Genomic DNA, 20,616 nt, shown 5'->3' on the forward strand with positions numbered 1-20,616 from the left:
GAGCTGGACCCCAGGGAGGAGGCTTCCAGACCAAGTCCAGAGCAATAAGACAAGACAAGGAAATTAAGGGGAAAATAGGAAAAGATGTCAAATTATCCCTATTTGCACATGATATGATAAAGAGATTCCGCAAGTTCCACCAGAAAAGCTGGAGAAATTTTCCTTACTTTCAGCAAAATGGCAGGATACAGAATCAACTGTTTAATCTGAGAAAGACTGAAGTATTTCTAGGTCTAAACTATATTACACAGGACAATTTCTCCTTATGTTCCTCTTAGATTTTTGTTTAGTATTTGTTATGGCTTAGATATTAAGTATCCCCTTAAAAGACTCACACTGAAGGTTTGGTCTCTAACTAGTGGTATGATTAAAAGTTGATCATATGCACGGTGATAGATATGGATCTATTTGCAGCCTTCTACATGTTGATATCCAGTTATGCCAGCGCCATTTGTTGAAGATGCTTTCTTTTTTCCATTGCACACTTTTGGCTTCTTTGTCAAAAATTCTATGTTCATAGGTGTGCGGATTAATGTCAGGGTCTTCAATTCGATTCTATCGGTCCACATGTCAGTTTTTATGCCAGTACCAAGCTGTTTTTATTACTGTAGCTCTATAGTAGAGCTTGAGGCTACCTGGATAACAGGACCCCAAGAAAGACACAGGGATCGCCCAATGATGGAGAAATGGATGAGATCTTCATGTACAGCCTGGACATGAGTGGGGGAAATGAAGGGCGAGGGTCGAGGGAAAGAGAGCTTGGGGGAGGGGGATATCCCAGCTGGATCAACAACAGAGAGGGAGAACAAGGAATAGGAGACCATGGTAAATGAAGACCACATGAAAATAGGAAGAAGCAAAGTGCTAGAGAGGCCCACAGAAATCCACAAAGATACCCCCACAATAGACTGCTGGCAATGGTCGAGAGACATCCCGAACTGACCTACTCTGGTGATGGGATGGCCAAACACCCTAATTGTCGTGCTAGAAACCCCATCCAATGACTGAGGGATCTGGATGCAGAGATCCACGGCTAGGCCCCTGGTGCAGCTCCGGGAGTCCAATTAGCGAGAAAGAGGAGGGTGTATATGAGCAAGAATTGTTGAGGCCAAGGTTGGAAAAAGCACAGGGACAAATAGTCAAACGAACGGAAACACATGAACTATGAACCAATGGCTGAGGGGTCACCAACTGGATCAGGCCCTCTGAATGGGTGAGATAGTCGATTGGCTTGATCTGTTTGGGAGGCATCCAGGCAATGGGACCAGGTCCTGTGCTCATTGCATGAGTTGGCTGTTTGAAACCTGGGGCTTATACAGGGTTGCTTGGCTCGGCCTGGGAGGGAGGTGACTGGACCTGCCTGGACTGAGTCTACCAGGTTGATATCAGTCCTCGGGAGAGGCTTTGCTCTGGAGGAGGTGGGAATGGGGGTAGGCTGGGGGGAAGGGGAGGGGGGAGAACAAAGGAATCTGTGGCTGATATGTAGAACTGAATTGTATTGTAAAATAAAATAAAATTAAATTTAAAAAGTTGATCATATGAAGAAGCCTCTGGAGTGATCAGTGGGTTAATCTATTTATTAATTTATTACTTGATGGCATTATTGGTGGGTGATGAAAACTGGGAAGTGGAGCCTCATTGGAAGAAATGGGTCACTAGGGGCATCCCTGGGTAGAATACCTTTTCCTGATTCTCCCCTCTTTCTCTCTGCTTCCTGGATGCAATGCAGTGAGCAGATCTCCCCCTCTGTGCCCTTCTGATTTGATGTCTGTCTTGTCACAGGCCTGAAGGCAGCAGGCCAGCTGAGTATAGGACAAAACCTCTGAAATCATGAGCTGAATGAAAAGGTTCTTTTCTTCAAATATTTTTTCATTTAGTGACAAAAATGACTAATGCAATCGTTCAATACCATTAGCTTAAAATGCTGCACATATATGAATCTAGCACATAGTATTTCAAGATGCTTATACCAATATTAACTATAAAACATAACTAGTAAAACCTCTTTGATTCACTGAGTACATTTTTCTCTGGAATTTTATTTAAAATTAATTTTCTACACTTTCTATTTTTCCTGTGGGGACTTTGCTCATTAATTTTCATTTGTTGATTTGTTTTAGGTATATACATCAAAGGTACATAATTGTAATTTTTAATCAATAATTTACATTATATTATTTTTAAATTAAAAAGATATGTGTTTTCAACTTTTATTAGGTGAGAGCCTTGTACAGTGTGTTTTGATCCTATTTACCTCCTTCCCTAATTTTAAGAGCAAACCTTTCAACAAATTTTGTTTCCTTTAAAAAACACTGCAATATTTTTGTTTATTTTATTATTTATTTATTTATTTTGATTTTTTGAGACAGGGTTTCGCTATGTAGCCTTGGCTATCATGGAACTTGCTCTGTAGACCAGGCTAGCCTCAAACTCAGAGATCCACCTTCCTCTGCCTCCTGAGTGCTGGGATTAAAGGACTGTGCCACCACGCCTGGCTCATTTTCCTTTATTTTAATAACTGTCCTTAAAAACATAATATTGTGACTCCTTTGTTCATAGATTTCCAAATATAAAGTTACACATTTATGCTCAAATTTACTACTTTTTATGTAAAATGTGACTTTGCTGTAGCAGTGCCTGACTGTCGGATTAGACACCAAGGCATGGCGTTTGAGATAGAGGGTTTTTGCAAAATGTAGTAGTATTTGGTAATTTTCATGGTGAAAATCAGTCTGCCATCTTTAACAATAGCATAAAGAGTGTATTCTAACCTTACTCAGTCCCTTACTGAATTCATAACTCTTCTATAACCACATACTACCTCTACTGTCATTTAAAGTTTTTGTCAGAGTGACTTATTATTAGACATGAATATTTATTTTATAATGCTGTACTAATCAATATTAATTATAAAATTATAAGGTTATAATAAGGTATATGTAAATATATTATGTAAATATATTAAGGCAAACCCGTTACAATTAACATTAAATATTATGTAAGTACCTATAAAATCATCTTACACGCCACTGGTAATAGAACACTGATGTGACTTGCATTTCTCTAATTATCAAAGAATATGTGAGAAAGGCCCTGAGAAGGTAGAAATTGAGATAGCGAAAGAAAAAGAACTAAGAGAAGCAAGAATAAATGGGCAAAAAGAGCAGAAAGGAAATGTTTGCAATACAGGGCACAATAGATGATATGTGGCATGGCACATTGATATATAACATTTATAAAAATTGTTTCTAGTGAGTACATGTTATTTTTATGCCCGGACAACTGATATTTTTTTGGTCTTTCAAGCAGGATTTTTCTGTGTAGCCTTGAGAGATCTACCTGCCTCTGCTTCCTGAGTGCTGGGATTACAGGCATGCACCGCCACCTGCCTAAGATGCCCAATTTTCTATTTAACCTCTTTGTAGTGATGCCACCAGGATATTTTCTAAGAAACCATGCTGCTCCCTGACTGGACAATATTGATTCTAGTCTAGGAATTTTTGAACATCTTTATTGGCATGTAAGTTGGCTAGCTTCTAGGGATAGACACTACAGTTATGAGCAAATTTGAAGTATTTTACTTAATTGTGTGTGTGTAGGTGCACATAGGCTGTGTGTGTAGAGGCCAGAGAACAACTCTGGGAGCTGGGTCTCACCTTACACCTTTGCTTTGAGGCAGTCTTTCTTGTTATTGCTGCCGTGCTGCTCATTCCAGTGGACCCTGAGCCTCCCCCATTCACTTGCTGTGTGATTATACTACTTAGGTACTCCTATGGATTCTTGTAATACCAGGTGTCACCAGTGCCAGCTTTTATAGGGGATCTGGGGATCAAACATGGATTGTCAGGTCTAGATGAATTTCTAAGCAGTCTTATTAAATAAGAAACACAGAGTCAAATACAGAGGTAATAGCCAAAGAGATCAGAGCAATAGCCAAGACTAGCTTTATCTTACCATCAGCAGTAGCTTCCCCAGAGAGAGTTTCTTCCTGTCTGACTTGTGTTTTTATTGCCTTTCTGTTCCCTGTTCTCACTGGCTCTAAGCCCAGCCACGACTTCCTCGTCACTGCCTATCTATACAGACCTCCAGGTCTCTATATTTGGTACTGGGATTAAAGGCTCATGTTACCATGCTTGGCTGTGTCCTTGACCACACAGAGACTCTGCCTGCCATGTGATAGGATTAAGGGTTTGTGCTACCACCTCCTGAGTCCTGTTTATGGTACGTGACCTCGCTATGTGACCTCTGATCTCCAGGCAAACTTTATTTCTTAACATACAAATAAAATCACATTTCAGCACAATTAAAATATCACCACATTTCTCCCTTTTATTTTAATAAAAAAAGAAAAAAGTTATAACTAATATAAGAAAAACTATATACAATAAATACAATAACTATATACAATATATGCAAGCAATAAACACCTCAACAATGTACCTGGTTCACTTTCTATCTTATCTTATATTACTAACAGAGAACTATCTTATAATGTCTTTCAAATTTACACACTTTTTTAGTGAGTTTCTTTTCTGAAATTCTTAAAAAGGAAAACTATAACCACCTAATCTTTAACTCTAACTATCTAATCTTCAACTCACTATAACTATCTAATTTTCAACTAACTATAACCATAACTATCTAATCTTCAATTCCCTCAGAGACCCAAGAAGGAAATAATATTACCTAATAAAACAGGAAGTGCAAACAAGTGACTTCCAAAAAAATGTGAGTTGACAGAAACAGCCAGCTGTCTGGACAGTTACCAGAAGTTTCTCCACAATGTTGGGGCATCATCTTCAGCCTATAGGCTTAGAGTATCTGACAGACTCATTTGTGAAGTAGGATGTACACAAGGCCTACAGTTCGACCTCACATTCAGTGTGAATAGTCCATGTACCAGAAACACTTGAATTCCACTAGTGTCCTGTCATGATTCAGGATTTTAAACTCTGGAAATTTTTGATGTTTTTGGAATTCAACTGTCCATTCTTTTTGGCTTGTGGGTGGCTTCATCTCAGCATCCCATTCTTCTCTGCATCCCATTCTTCTTGGCTTCATCTCTTTTATTAAATGCCAGTCTACCACTGAGAGGTTACTCCATCAACCTAGTTACTCTTTCAAGAATAATTGTTTCAGCTACTGTTCCACTGAATACCAGAAGCCATTGGTTCACTGCCTGTTCAGCTGTCTTTGAAGAAAGGGGCACTGTACCTTTTCTGGATTGCAAAGGCCACTTCAGCGATGGTGCCATGTTGTCCTGGCCTCAGAGGATGCCTGTTGCTAAAGCCACAACCACACTTGTCTTGGCAAGAATTGGTAGTTCTTTGTTTTGTGTCCGGTCTGTCCATTTTGTCCTGTTTGTCAGCAGTTGATTCAAGGACACTTTGTTGTCCAGTGGATAACTTTTGCCACAGTGAAAGTTAACTCCATATGCAGTTTCTTCAATGCCCATATCTTCTCTGAAGTAGATTGGTACTGCCAACATGTCTCATAGTCATAAAAAAAGAAAAAAGTTCTAAGTTATTGAAACATTTTAAATGCCATATTCTGTAGATCTCTGAAGGTTTGAAGATGACCTGTCTATCTAAAATATATCTGCTTGACCTTGAAAACATACCTAAAATGACTACAAGTTCGATTGTAATGTCTAACTACTAACTTTCATTTCCTTATATCCTAATAGTTGGTAATAGTAACATTCAAAGATTAGCAAATTGCATTACATTGTTGAATGAACTACATAAGTACAATGTCTTGAACAAGATTAGAAATGTAAGTATAGCATTTTCTAATAATCTCAATCTCAATATATATAATTTGTATATAATATAAAAAATCCAATCTAATGTAAAGTATTTAAAACTAGTAATTGTCTTTTAAAAGTAGATTCAATATGCTAAGATAAAAAACACTGAAGACAGCTTATGTTGGAGAGGATGTGGAGCAAGGGGAACACTCAGACACTGTTGGTGGGAATGCAAGCTTGTCCAGCCACTTTGGAAATCAGTATGGCACTTTCTCAGAAAATTGGGAATTAATCTCCCTTAAGACCCAGCTATACCACTCTTGGGCATATACCCAAGGAATGCTCAATCATACCACAAGGACACATGCTCAACTATGTTCATAGCAGCATTATTTGTAAAAGCCAAAACCTGGAAACAACCTAGATGCCCTTCAACTGAAGAATGGATAAATAAAATGTGGTATATGTACACAGGGGAGTACTATTCAGCAGAGAAAAACAATGACATCATGAGTTTTGCAGGCAAATGGATAGAACTAGAAAATATCACGCTGAGTGAGGTAACCCAGACTCAGAAAGACAAACATGGTATATACTCACTCATAAGTGGATACTAGATGTAAAGCAAAGGATAACCAGACTGCAACTCACAGCTCCAGGGAGGCTAGCTAGTAGAGAGGAACCTAGGAAAGACACAGGGATCACACAGCGACAGAGAAAGGGATGAGATCTACATGAGCAAACGGGGGTTGAGGGGGAGGTAATGGAGGGCAAGGGTCTGTGGAAAGAGCGCTTAGGGGAGTGGAAGGTCCTAGCTGGATCAGGAACAGAGTGGGAGAACAAGGAAAGAGATACCATGATAAATGAAGACACCATGGGAATAGGAAGAAGCAGAGTGCTAGAGAGGTCCCCAGGAATCTACAAAGATGACTCTACTATAGACTATCAGCAGTGGTCAAGAGGGTACCTGCGCTTACCTACTCTGGTGATCAGATGGCCAAACACCCTAACTGTTGTGATAGAAGTCTCATCCAGTGACTGATGGAAGCAGATGCAGAGATCCACAGCCAAGCCCCAGGTGGAGCTCCAGGAGTCCAATTGACAGAGAAGAGGGATTATATGAGCAAGAGATATCAAGACCATGATTGGAAAAAGTACAGCGACAAATAGCCAAGCTAGTGGAAACACATGAACCAATAGCTGAGGAGCCCCCATGGTACTGGACTAGGCCCTCTGGATAAGTGAGACAGTTGTTTAGTTTGAACTGTTTAGGGGACCCCCAGGCAGTGGGACCAGGACCTGTCCCTAGTGCACGAGCTGGCTTTTTGGAACCTAGTGCCTATGCTGAGACACTTTGCTCAGCCTTAGTGAAGGGAGGAGGGTCTTGGACCTGTCTTAACTGAATGTACCAGGCTCTGCTGACGCCCCAGGGGAGACCTTGCCTTGGAGGAGGTGGGAATGGGGCGTGGGTTGGGGGGAAGGCTGAGGGGTGGGAGGAGGGAGGACAGGGGAATCCATGGTTGATATGTAAAATGAATAGAAAATCTCTTAATAAAAAAAAAGAAAAAAAAGTAGATTCCATAATCTATCTTTTTATCTATATCTTCTCTTTACTTTTCAGAGTAGATTCAATAATCCACCCTCTATTCTATTATTTCTATATATATTTTTTTTCAAACAAGAACCTTAAATCTAGTCTCCTTTGATTAGCCCTTTTCCTAACCATTAACAACTTGTAACCAATCCTCCTAAATAATGAAAATTATCCCAAATCCAAAAACCATTGAAAGACCAAAAACCACCCGGCCCACACCACCTCTTTGGAAATGTGGGCATCCTGTTCTTAAAATTGCTTCCTACTGGTTGTGGGTTAAGGCATCTTTATTCTGAAAAGAAAAATTTTGAGTTAGTTGTCAAATTCTAGGAAAGGTAGCTATATCCTTTGTTGTCCAGTCTCTGCATAATGCCAAAGTTCAGGACTTATCTCAAGTCCTTGTTGAAGTAGTCTGTGAAACTGGATCATCTCAGCTAGCCATCTTGAAATTGGTCTGAGCAGCTTGTAGTCCAAAGCTGATCTGTAGGTGATGTTTGTCAGCTTAGTGGTATTATTATTGTCCATGTGGAATTGTTTTTGTGGGGCCCCATCATCTTTCTGGAGACTTCAAATTCGATATTAGGCCTGGTTGTGATTCCCTGCAGGAAACTGATAAAGACTTGAACACAAAAACTTACATAGGCAGCTAATAAAGCCTTTATTCTATTTTTTTTTTTTTGGAGTTGAGGATCGAACCCAGGTCCTTGTGCTTGCTAGGCAAGCGCTCTACCACTGAGCTAAATCCCCAACCCAGCCTTTATTCTAGAATTAGTAAGTACTCTATATGACCATTAATATCATAACAAAAGTTTAAAACATATATATATAAATCTTATAAATTTTTATATAAAATTTATACATTAAGAAAAGTTTAAAGAATCAAAATAGAATCAAAGAATTGAGATTAGTAGCAATAGAAAAGAAGAAAGGGGGATACAATATAGATATATAGGATACAGACATGATAGGATAAAAGGGTAGATTGTTGAACCTACTTTTGAAGAGCAACACACATTTACAGCATACAGAAAGGCATCCCCAGCAATCAGGCTTGCATGGAAAGAGATTTTGACCATGGAACCATCTCTCTGACTCTACATGTGCAGTAGAGTCATTTTGACCCAGTAACTACTCTTTTGAAAGATACTGAGGTTGAATTCACACAAATCTCTTTCCTGGTTTGCTGTTGCTGCTGCTCCTATTTGTTTTCTGGCTTTCCTGGGCCAGTTCTGTGATGTCTGTATAATCTCTGTCATATGTGATCTCGTCATTGTCTACTTAGTTTAGTGATTAGTTAACTACCAGGCATAGATCTGATGAATTTGTCAATTTGCTTGCAATCTAGCAATGGATATGTGAGCTAAAACCTGGAATAAAAATTTATGTACAAAATGCTTAAACAGACAAAGTATTGCAATAACAGAAAACTTCTTGCTGGTAAGCAAGAGTCACAGGGTGATGAGCATGCTTTCCAGTGAGAACTATCACTCTTTGACTGGTTTTAATTGCTGAAGAGGTCATGGTCTCTGTGTGGGTTTATTCCTTTCCTTATAGTTGGTGTTGGTTGTGTTGCAAGGCAACTATGAAAAGTTGTGGCAGGAATGTTTTAATTGAGATCAGTGGGTGAATGGGGGGCGAGGGACAGGGCAGGCCCATAATGCCAGACCTGCTCAAGAGAATAGCTAGTCTGAAATAAAATTCCTAAAACCATGCTAATGGTATTTGATAAAAGAAAAAAATAGAATTAAGCTATAATATATTGGGTTTATCCAGGTATCGAAGGTAAGTATATCAGATGTAAGGTTTTTCGCTGTTGCTGTTCTTTGTTTTTTATGTGTGGATTTCAGAGTCATAGCTGGCTGGAGGCTGCAAATTAGCCATGTCATTATTTTTTGCTATCTATGTCATTATAAAGTGTACAACTACATATTTTCCAAAGCCAAAATTGTTTCCACTGGAGCGAATGCCCTGAATCAAGTTTCAGGAAACCATGCCAGATTCTTTTGAATACATATGCCCTCAATACTCCTTGTCTTTATGCTGGGGCTTCAGCCAAAACCTAGACAATAGGAAAGTATTTTTAACAACTTGCCTGCAATACATTTTTCAAAAGATAAGAGCCCTGTGCATATGAGTGGGGTTAACAACAACAAGAAATGAAATGATAATGATCTTGTGCTATTTTAAGCTTCTGTTTATGATAATATGCTAGAGCACCAACAAAAAACTAACTTATCTTTCTTTTGTCTACATTGCCTTCTGTACACTCCAGTGCACTGATGGCCAATCAATCATTTTTGCTAGAAATCAAATTAATCCTTTTTTCTTTAAAGGTGATTGGAACATGTGGAAATTCAATTATCCATTTGAATATGTAAATCTTATCATTGGCATGTTCTCTTATGTCTTCTGAGAAGCCATCTAGCAATGCTAATTATGTGGTAGATTGCTGTGGGATGTCTTTCTGTATGCTGTGAATATGTGTGTTCTCTGATTGGTTGATAAACAAAGCTGTTTGGCCAATGGCTAGGCAGAATAAGGTTAGACAGTACTTTCGAATGGAAGAAAGAGGAAGAAAGGAGAGTGGGAGAGATGCTGCGAGCTGCCACCAGGAGAAGCAAGATGTGAGAGTACCAGTAAGCAACGAACCCAAATGGCAAGACATAGATTAGTAGAAATGAGTTGAGTTAAGTTATAAGAGCTAGTTAGCAAGAAGCTTGAGCCATAGGCCATACAGTTTGTAATTAATATAAGCCTCTGAGTAATTATTTTATAAGTGGCTGTGGGACCTCGGGTAAGAGAGATATGTCTGGACTTTGGGGAAAGGGGCAGGACTGGAGAAACATCCGGCAACAGTAGAAGATTTTTTTTTTCCACATTGTGATTATGTCTTATCAATTGCGCTGTCAGCTTACAGAATGGGAAATGATTTTTACCATCTATATATCTAATAGTGCACAAATATCCAAAATACAAAAGGACTAAAAAAACCCTGGATATTAAGAAAACAAATAACAAATAAGGATTGTGGCAATAAAATGGCTCTTAACTACATTCTGCTACACTCAGATCTATGCCTTGTTCAGCCATCACCAGAGAAGTTTTCTTCTGCAGCAGACAGAAACAAATTCAGAAACTCACAGGCAGACAATGTGCAGAAAGACCTTAAAAGAGATTCAGCCCTAAAAGAGATGTTTTGGTCAATTCCTTCCTCTCAGACTCAGGGAACTCTGCAAAAGATGAGGAGAAGGAAAGAATTTAAGGGCTAGAGGGGATGGAGGACACAGCCTTCTAAAGGCATGTGAACTCCCTGAGACCGAGGCAGCATGCGCAAAACCTGCACTGGTCTACACAAGATGGATTCCCAGAGCTGAGAGGTGAAGTGGACACACTCCCACGTGCCTAACTCAAAAGCTATCTCCAACTTTTAACCACTTGCAAATGAAAAACCAGTTCTCTCCAAGGGAGTCTTACTAGGGAAACAACCACTCTAAAGATAGGCCCTGTGCCCAGCAGGAGACGGCAAACACAAAGGAACTCAGTGACATTGCTGGAGGTTCTTTGTCCCATAATGTTGTGTCAGAGCTTTGTTTGTTCATCTCACAGGTCCTCTGCACATACACTATGGTTTCTGGTTTTGTGTTTTTTACTGGATCCCTGAGAGTGTGAATGTGTGTGTCTGCAGCTATACATGTTCCTTGAGTCTTTTCTTTGGCTCTTTTTCCTCTGTTTGTTTTGTACTATTCTGATTTGTTTATATTTGTTTTATATTATATTATTTTATTATTATTTCTTAGAGATATGTTTGTTTTCTAAGGAGAGACAGAAAGGGTGTGGATCCAGACAGGAGGGAAAGAAGGGGTTAAGTGGGAGGAGTTGGGAAAGGAGAAACTGTAATCAAAATATATTATATGAAAAAAAATCTATTTTCTGTAAAAGAAAAATTTCAGTCTTTTATAGAGCGATATATTATTTGAGAGAATGGTCTGATTCAATAAGTAGGAGAATGTGAGAAGTACACCTTTCTGAGAGTCGGTCCTCATTTTGATGAGTGAGAGCCTTAAACGGTCTCGTAGGGTGTGTGAGGATTTTAGTGATGATAGTAAACATAGAAAGGCAAAAATAAGGCCGCAGAAGGAAAAGTAACGTGAGGAGAGCTGTGGCATCAACTCTCCTTCCTGAGCTCTGGCTCTGGAGGAAGGAAGGACGCACCCCTTGGTCCTTCCTAAATAAACCGGTCCCCACAAGGATGGGAACAAAATTTACATCTTACGGTAGTGCAAAGAAGTGCTGAAGACTAGATCTTGACTATTAAACCTAGCTGACTAGATGAGAAGATGGGTGAAAACTGATGAAATGTATTATTTTGTACAATGTTTCTACCATAAACCCAAGTACAACCAACTACCAATACCAACACCAGAAATATCTCTTGGGTGTAGGGAAGGGCTAGATTTAGGCCTCAGAGAATTTGTAGAGACTTAAGTCTTCTAGAAGAAAATGAATTCACACATGTCAGGATGAATAAGAGACTATGCCATCCTGAAAGAGATGGTAGAAACATCAAAAATTCACCACAGGATCTGAATTAAGAGCAATTACACATAGACTATGAAATGTGTCTTTATGTCAAAATAAACAAAATAAACAAGACCATATGAGAAACAGGTCCTCAGAGGGTACCATGGATTTTAGTGAACAGTCAATGCTAGAAATAAAAAGTTATACAATTTTTCTGGATCTCTGTCTTTCTTCACAGGGTGGTCACACGGAATATATCTCCTTTGTTGTGCTTTAGTATCTCTCTCTGTGTGTCTGTCTGTCTGTCTCTCTCTGTATGTGTGTGTGTGTGTGTGTGGTATGTTTCATACATATGAACTGAGACATTCAACATGGTAGCTAGGAATCAGAGAGAATACAGTTGAATCTGTGAGTTGAAGCTTAAGTGAGAAGTTTACTGAAGACATAGCACAAAGCAAGGGGCAGAAGAGCCATCACCAAGAGAAACTACAAAACCTTGCCTTGGAGAATGAACGACGGCTGCAAACTCACCTCATGTTCAGTGGATTCAGGTTCTAAGCGGAGTGTGAAGCCATGAATGAATAAACAGTTTAGTGTAGCATGAATCTTAACATGTCTTATCAATAAAATCAAACCCAGTGCCAGTTATTGGGGTGAACGCTGGAAGATCAGAGAAGCACAACAAACCACAGCTACCTCACCTTGCCAGTTCCTCAGCTGATCCTGTTTCCTCAGGCTGGAAGCCTCTGTGTCCTCATCCAGAATGAATCTCAGCTGAACTATTGCTCAAAAGCCTAAAAGCTTAACCAGGCTCTAGTTCCTGGTTTTCACGTCTTATATACCTTTCTGCTTTCAGGCATCACTTCCTGGGATTAAAGATTCACTTTCTGGGATTAAAGCTGTGAGTCACCATGCCTGGCTGTTTCCAGTGTGGCTTTAAACTCACAGAGATCTGGATGGATCTCTCCCTCCCAAGTGATAGGATTAAAGGCATGTATGCCACCATTTTCTGGCCTCTGTATCTAGTGGCTGTTCTGTCCTCTGACCCCAGATAAGTTTATTAGGGTGCACAATATATTGGGGGACACAATATACCACCACAGTTTAGAATTTTAAAATTGGAAAAGAGAGATTAGTATTATTTATTCACACATAGATACCTTAAAATGCATAATTATCCATGGAATATATAGCATGTAGTCATAAAACATATAGAAGAATGCCATTAAGATAATCAAGTCATTTAAAAAATGAAAGAACTTCATGAAATTCAGCCCAGCGATAAATATATCACTAATTGGTTAATTTCATTAACAACTGGAAAGATGCAAATTAAAATTATAATAAAAACTCACCACCTTTTTGAACACAATTTAAAAGTCTGACAATATTAGGTTTAGATGAAGATATGAAATATTTGGAAGATGAGACAATTTGGCATTGTCTCGTAAAATTGAAGATAGTCTTTTACTTAACATACAAAGACAAGAAACAGTTGAACAATTTAAAAGAAAATTATGTGCAACTACAGAAATAAGCTTAATAAAAACATTAACTATGAGAGGCCAAGAAAACAAAATCCAAGAAACATATAAACAAGTGTCAAACCTGTTTCTTAATAAAGTGAATTTAAATTAAGATTATATTTATGTTGCTAAAATTAGCAACTTAAGGGACTAGGGTGTGGCTCAGTAGCAGAGCATTTCAGTAGCATGCACAAGACTGTGGGATACATGCCCACCATCACAAAAATGCAAGACAATAAAATAAAATTAATAATGATTACAAATTAAATATGATGTCAGTTTTTATCCATTTTTATAGGACTAATGTTTTCACAATAAAATAATATTAGTAAATATTAAAAATTAAATATGATGTCAGTTTTTACCCAGTTTTTATGAGATTAATGTTACCATATTTTGTATGGAATTTTCAGTGAAAACTGTCTTTCTAGAATGTTCTATGTTTGAATATAGTAATCAATGCACTCTTAGTTAATGTGGTAATCTACCATTTTCACCTTGGAAATAATAGTGGGCAAATAGAAAGATTTTCAATAGCAAAACACATCTAAAACTCTCAAAATATACAAAGGGAGATACTTAGTGAATCATGGCTTTTTTGTATTGTGATGCACACTTGAATATTCAGTGTTTGCAGGTATTGTTATTGAAGATTGTGACACCATGCAGAATGGATATGACATGATATTGGTGAAATTATTAAGGTCACTCCACGTAGTTAAAAGGAAGATTTATTTAGTGGATAACTTACAAATGAAGGGATAGGTAGGTTGTGGGGCCTGGGGAAGGTATATCGCAGTCCAGTGGTGTTCTCTGGAGCTCTGCTCAGTCAACCTCCACCATCTAGGGTCCAGGAAGAGAGAGCATGCTGGTCCATCCAGATCTTGGGTCTCTCAGCGCCTCCCTTGGCCCCGCCTTGTAGGTGTGACAGTTGCCAAAGACTCGATGGGGGTTGGAACTTCCAGATCAAAGCTGGAATGGCTACCCACTACATCATGACCTCCATGTTACTTCAATATTATGTACATGAAGAAAAGTAATACAATTCTTAAAACACTCACTGCTTATATGGGGAAATATTGAGCAATTATTGCACTCACATGCTCCTCTTCATTTTGTGTTGTCCAGATATGTTACAACTAAAACATATAAAGAAATCAATATTTTGTATACTGTTCACTAGTGCTCACAATATTTCTGCTTTTTCATCTTTTCTTGCTGGGATACCAAGAACTTGATTCTATTATTTCTACAGCACAACGATGCAAGGCTGAGAAGCTTCTCTGTAAATGCTGAACAAATAAATATACAAATATACGTGTGAGTTGTCCAGCATGATTTGATACCAAATACATTGCGTGATGATGATCAACACAATTTAACACCTTTATCTTCATCTATTCTGTACACCTCATCGCCGGCAAGTCATGGCTGAGATCATCCTTCTCTCAGCCTCCGTAGTCACCAGCCTTCCCTCTGCTGACTACTGTAGATTACACATCAAGCCATCATACACCATTTGTCTTTCTGCGTCTGCTTAGTTCACATAGTATAATATCTTCAAGTTCCATCCAAGTTATTGGAAATAGCAGGTATTCATTTTTATGATGGAGTAATAGTCTATTGTACATGCACACCATATATTATTCACCCATTGACATTTAGGTTACTGCTATACTGTAGTAGTATAGGATGATGAAAGCAGCTCCTTGAGAAACAGATTTTTGTCTTTTTTAGGTATGCATCCAAAGTGGAATTGCTAGATCATAGACAGCTAGCCTTTATAGATTTTGAGGTGTACACTTTCCATAATGGTTGCTTGAATTTACATTCCCATTAAGAATATTTAAGTGCTCCTTTTTCCGAATCCCCATGCCAACACTTACAGCTTGTCTTTTTGATAAAGGTCATCTTAACAGGAATGAGTAAGGTATACTCGATCAGGGATCTGATCTTTATTTTTCTGATGATTAGACCTGTCAAGGAACATTCCTGTATACTCTTGGCCATTGAATATCTTCTCTGACAAGAAGATAGAATTGTGAAAGTTCTGTAAAAAATTAATGAATGAAAAACCAAATGCAAGGGAGTTTTCATGAAAGTATGTTTAGGAGAGAATTGAAACTCTCTCCTGGTTCAAAGAAATCCTGAATTAACAAATAAACAACGTGGAACCAAAGATCAGAGAAAACTTAAGTGGAAGCAGTAAACGCTGAGAAAGCAGGATGATGAACAGAAACCTTTGGGAAGCTACCTTGTTTACAATGATCAAAGGATCTGTGTAGGCGTCTTTGCAGGGAGTCTACAAGAAACTTGGCTTAGTACTAGACTGAAGTGACCGGACCCAAGCATTATGACTATCACCTTTCCCTTTGAATCTGTGTTTTATGGCCTTAAGATGAGCATATATTTCCTTTCACCATGATCTCAAACCATGTTCAGAAAGTACACTTTTCTGAGCATGCTGAGAACAGCTGCATCCTTAATATTCTTTCTTAAATGACTGTGGCCATGTATCCTAAATAAATTCCCCATGCTTCCTTTTTCCTGGGAGACTGTTGCTTTGGAGTTGACCCTAGAGCACTCCCCACCTATCAGATCGATGTCTTCATCTATCTCTAGGTTGTTCAGTTTTGCTTTGCTCTCACTGTGTGATCTCATGACATTTGGTGAAACCTCACATTTCTAGTAGTGTTTATGCCGTTCCCCCAGTGCAGTGAATGTGCATGATAATTCAACAAATTTTTGCATGTCTATTAGTTCCTAAATGCAAAGATTGATAGCTGAGCTGCAGCAGTTCCTAGATATTTGTTAGTTTATGTTTTGTTCTTTTTTTTTTTTTTGTGGGGTGGCACTGTGTTTTCTCCACTCCACCTCCCAACTTCCGTTAGTCGAATACTTGCTTACTCTTGGAATTTCCCTTCCTGCTCCTTCTTCTTTCTTTGCTCTCCTCCCTCTTTTTTGTATAAACTGAGGACTTGACTGCTCTAAGGTATAGTTGAGGGAAAGATTTTATTGTATATATGAGGGAGAGTACAGTCAGCGTCATCTGGAAGAGTCCAGACCACGGACAGAAAGTAGTACACAGAACATTGCCAGAAGACTGGACTTGGCCATGAGACAGGTGTGTGTGTGTGTGTGTGTGTGTGTGTGTGTGTGTGTGTGTGTGTGTGTGTGTGTGTATGTAGGGGGAGCAAAGGAAAAGACAAAGAGGGTACAGCTAAGGCAAAGGAGACCAAGAGAGAGAGGAGGGTAAGAGAGAGAAGGCCAAGAGAGGAAGACAAAAGAGAAAGAGAAAGAGAAAGAGAAAAAGAGAAAGAGAAAGAGAGCATGGCCTTTTGTATGGAATTTCTTTTGAACCTGATATTCTCCCATGATGATAAATATCCCACAGTTAGGTTCTATTCACTGTTCGGATGTTTAAAATGTCCAGGATGGCTGCCTTTGAGGTTGTGCACATGTGATGGGCTTTGGAAACAGCCAAAAACACCAAGAGTAGAGCACTAGGTCCTTTCACTGTGGCGGTTGTGGATACTGTGTACTCGGTTGCTCATGCTCAGCTAGCTTTCTTCACTTCAACACAGTTCACGGCCTCTGCCCAATGAATACACTGAGTATAGTAGGCTGGCTCTTCAGCCATCAATTCACAATCATGACTATTCTCCTCCCAACCTGTCCACAGGCTGACCTAATCTAGACAATTCCTTGACAAGGTTCTCTTTCCAAGGGATGTTAGGTTGTGGCAAGTTGACATTTAAAAGTAACCATCACAGTAATTGCTGTGTCACATGGGAGATGAGCGCCATCTCCACGCAGGACCTTCCCTCTCCCCTCCAGCTGGTACAACCCCACTTTCACAGTCTACTGTGTCTCTCTCTTTGCCATGTCACATGCTGCCTTTCCTCCCACACTCCTTTCTGTTTCCTTGTGAAACTCTAGAAGCTGAGAGGTCTCTGAAATGGAAGGCTTATTAGCCATTGCAGATGTTAGCCATGGAAACACAAGGACCTGGGAGAGATTCTCAAGAGCAAGGCCAGTTTGGAAAATGCTGGGCCTTAAGTAAGAACATTCCTGGTGTTTCATTTGTTTTGTATTTGTTTGGCAGTGCTGAGGACGGATATGTGCCACGCAAGCACTCAACAACTGAGTTACACTTCCATCCCCAAGAACATTTTTATAGTGAATCGGGGAAAGAAAACACAGTGCTTCTACTGAATCTACACTGGCCGGAGAAGATGTATTAGAGTGATTCAAACATGGGACTTACTGATGATTGTCCTTAAGAAGTAACTGCTGCTTCTCATTGGTTGGATTAATAGTCTGGCATCAATGATGGGATTTAGGTCAAAGTTTCAACATATATTTAGGAACATGTGATGGTCTTTTATCGGTTTCACCAATAGTTGTTACTTCCCTTATGTTTCCCTGTTCTCTCTTAACCCCTGTAGCAAAATTCAGATTATGTCAAGTTTTTTTCCTTTATCACTCTTAGGTCATCCGGTAGGACGGGACACTGTGAAGCCAAAAGATTTATGACCAACAGGAGAATATGGGAGGCAGAAAAGAGAAAGAGGACCAGCAAGACCAACCAATGGGCCGCACTGGCTTTGCTGCACATGCAAATATGTTCAACTGCATGCGGCTCACTGGGGAAAAGGAGCTGGGATTTATTTGCAGTATCTGTCATGTCTATGAAGCCACTTTGTCCAGTTGCAAGGCCTTGTTGAGCCAAAACCTTAATTGCTTCCTTCCTCTTTGACAACTTAATCAGTTTAGAGGTTCTGACAACAGATATGCCGCCACATTGTTGAGCTCATTTCTGCCTCAAGGCAGAACAGTAATGAGCCTTTGTTGCCCATATGCCTGCCTGCTCACTGTTAGCTTTTACCAGTGAAGGATAGGAAAGTTTCTGAGCTTCGAGTCTCATTTCTGCTAGCAAAGTCAATGCAAACACGCAAATCTCACCTCAAAGGGGATAACACAGACTTTACTCCCAAGCCATGATCTGGGCACACAGATTCAGGTTACCCAGAATTCTATGTTCCAACCAGGCTAACAATTTCTGCAAGTTTTTAGGGGACTAAAAACATAATAAGTCAATACACCATTTGAGTGCATTCATTGAAACAGCAGGTAGGCAGATTCCTGAAGAGCAGGACAGCTGAGCTGCAGACTTCAGATGTTGTCTGATGGCATTCTTAGCCATTTGGTTGGCGGCAGCTAGTGGTTTGTTTCTACATTCTAAGATATTTCTCCAATAGTTACAAAGATGTTCTCTCACACACAGAGGTGAAATGAAAGGGCCCAAACAGCCCAATATAATTTGTAATTAGGACCTGGACCTGCAACATTCCAACCTTTCCACAGTCTTTGATGTTCTAATAATCTGTGGTGAAGCACATGGGTCTTCTTCCCAAGACTTTCCTTCCACTTGAATCAGACGCTTTCTCTTTTAATGTCTTTGTAAAATGCAACCAATTTTACCCCGTGTATAACACAGTCACTCTCTTCCCCAGTCTTTTCTGTGGGTCTACAAATACATTTGATATGTTGTGTTCATTCTGAGCAGTGGCTTTTATCATATGCAGCTTTGACTCTGAACCTTCTGGAGCATAATGACGTCAACAACAACAACAAGAACAGAAAGCAAACAAACCAAACAAGACCCCTTAAATAATCCCTGATTCAAAAGGAAATTCTTAAAATATTTAAAATACATTAATGTAAATAAAAATCCAACCAACGAGAGTCTGTCGCTGGCAGCGGAAGCTGTGCTGAGGGCAGTACACAGCAACAACTGATCACATTAGAAAACAGAGAAGTCGGCGGGGCAAGTGGTGGCGCACGCCTTTAATCCCAGCACTCGGGAGGCAGAGGCAGGCGGATCTCTGTGAGTTTGAGGCCAGCCTGGTCTACAAAGTGAATTCCAGGATAGGCAGGGCTGTGACACAGAGAAACCCTGTCTTGAAAAATAGAAAAAAAAATTTAAAAAAAAAAGAAAAGAGAGGTTTTTAAATCAACCATCCAAAATTTCACCTTAAGAAACAGTAAAACAGAACAAAATAAGTCCAAAGCACTCAGTAGCAAGACAATGATAATAAGAATAGAAGTAATGAAAATAAAATGGACAGCAGAGAAGCTGAAACCAAAAGCTGCTTTCCTCCTGAAAAATACCAACAAACCCCCAGTAACTTGTAATTTGGATACACCTCTAATAAGAGTGATGAAGACGGGGATTACAAAAGCTCGAGCCACCACAGGAGGAGTGAGCCAGAGAATGCCTGCCAGTGCACCTCCCTCAGCCATCAGGGTGATGAGGGAGGACACACACCACAGAGGGTTGCGTTCTTAAAATCAGCAGCTCAAAGTGAATGGACCGGTTCCTTGAAATCTATAAACTACACTCACACATCCAAGATAAAATGGGTAACTGACCCATCTTGTGACACACCATTAAAATTATCTGAAACTGTAAACGTTTAAAAAATAAATGACTTGGCACACATGTTTTTACTGGAGAATTCTGTTCCACATTTGCAGAAGAGTTAATATTAGTTTTGCACATGTCTTATAGAGAATAGAAGAGGGATAGATGTTTCTTATATTATGTTGTAAGTCAATAATTACCCATTGCCTAACCAGAAGAAAGATTGTACCAACAAAGAAATGACTTCCCTGTCACTAGCAAGCAGGATTGACCCCACACTATAACTGAGCTTCAACATTAGAAATCAATCAGTGTGTATACACACCTGTTCCTACTGAGAAATCTAGTGCCAAGCCAGCCAGCCAGCATTGTTAATGGAATCTAAGTTTGTGTTTTAACATGTTCTGTTGTGGCATACTTTAAATGCTAATACATGCTTCAAATGTGTTGGGTGCAACACACACATCCAGTTCAGACTTACGAGACATACCTTTTGCCAGGCAGTGGTGGCGCATGCCTTTAATCCCAGCACTTGGGAGTCAGAGGCATGCAGATCTCTGTGAGTTCAAGGCCAGCCTGGTCTACAGAGTGAGTTCCAGGATAGACTCCAAAGCTACACAGAGAAACCCTGTCTCAAAAAAAAAGAGACATATCTTTTACAAAATATTGCATTTTATTTACTTATGTATTTAATTACCAATCCAACTAAAAATTTTATTTTACTCTGAAGAAACACCAGATGAATTCAAAGACCCATTTTAAAGCAAACGTGAAATTTTACAGAAATAAATGCATGTTG

Source organism: Peromyscus californicus, unplaced genomic scaffold, assembly GCF_007827085.1.
Source record: "Peromyscus californicus insignis strain IS unplaced genomic scaffold, ASM782708v3 Scaffold_5__1_contigs__length_169319896, whole genome shotgun sequence".
NCBI classification, from domain to species: domain Eukaryota; kingdom Metazoa; phylum Chordata; class Mammalia; order Rodentia; family Cricetidae; genus Peromyscus; species Peromyscus californicus.